At 37.9% G+C, this 1,044-nt stretch overlaps 1 protein-coding gene across 1 annotated transcript in view; it reads left to right on the top strand.

Annotated features, from left to right (window-relative positions):
* LOC110026367 overlaps positions 1–1,044 on the top strand; it is a 2,809-nt gene that overhangs the window by 1,024 nt on the left and 741 nt on the right. The window lies entirely within an intron of this gene.

The raw sequence follows: 1,044 nt of genomic DNA, 5'->3' as shown, positions 1-1,044 counted from the left end.
TATATATATATATAACCGATCCTTGCTTCTCCCGTCTCTCACGATATCTGCCTCTCCCGACTCTCGCGAAACCCTTGCTCTCCATCTCTCCTTAGCGAATCAGAACCCCCCGTTCCGTTTGTGCGCGTGAAACCTCCTGCTCCTCCCTCGTTCGCGAAAAAGCCCTTCCCGTCTCTCTCTTGCGCAAGAAAGGAAAACCGCCCCGCTCTTCTCTGTTGTTGGAGAAACAGATTCATGCCTCCTGGAATCGCTGCAAACAAAAGGTAGACGGGCTTGAAAAAGGGGCAAGGCTTATTCTCCATCTTCTTCTTCTGCTGCTGTCCTCTGGATTTGGCTTACGTGAGGAGGAGAAAGAGAGAAGAAGAGTAAATTATTGCTTGCAATCTTTTTCTTGTGTGGCTCTAGAGAGAGATAAGAGGAGAAATAAAGTTGTTTCTTGTAAAAGAATGACGTGATCAAAAGGTGTGATTCTTCAATTAATAAACTCTTTTGAAATAGTAAATTTGTCGCTCTGTTTCTGAGGATGTAGATATTTTTGCCGAACCTCTTTAATTCTCTTGTCCGTTATTTTGGTTAGTGTCGATTCTTGTGTTGTTTCGCCCTAAATTTCATATCAAAATGTGGGTGGGGAGCAAAACTTTACCCTATATTATGACATAATTCTATAATTTATACATCTAAATTTTGCAAGATCAAAGCAGCATAAAAAAATAAATTATTAGACATCATCTATATAGTTGTATTTTTTGACTTCCATGGAAGCGATTAGTGCCTCTAAAACTTTGCCATTGAAATCATAATTAAATCTATAACCATTTCTGGGGAATGTACCCATTAATTTAGAAAGTTTAATAAAAAATTGTGTGTGTGTTTGGAAGTTTATTTTCTCTGTTCTTTTCACACATGATTTGAATTAGATCCAGTTTAATTCCTCATAACATATACATTATGTTATGCATATGCATAATTGCTTGTTTCAAGTAATATACATATCTGAGTTTCGTCATCAATTGCGCAGAGTATCGGAAGAGGACCATAGAACAG

The sequence above is a fragment of the Phalaenopsis equestris genome, unplaced genomic scaffold (genome assembly GCF_001263595.1).
Source record: "Phalaenopsis equestris unplaced genomic scaffold, ASM126359v1 Scaffold000369, whole genome shotgun sequence".
NCBI classification, from domain to species: Eukaryota; Viridiplantae; Streptophyta; class Magnoliopsida; order Asparagales; family Orchidaceae; genus Phalaenopsis; species Phalaenopsis equestris.
The sequence above is the reverse complement of the archived record's forward strand: the minus strand, read 5'-3'. Positions and strand labels throughout refer to the sequence as shown.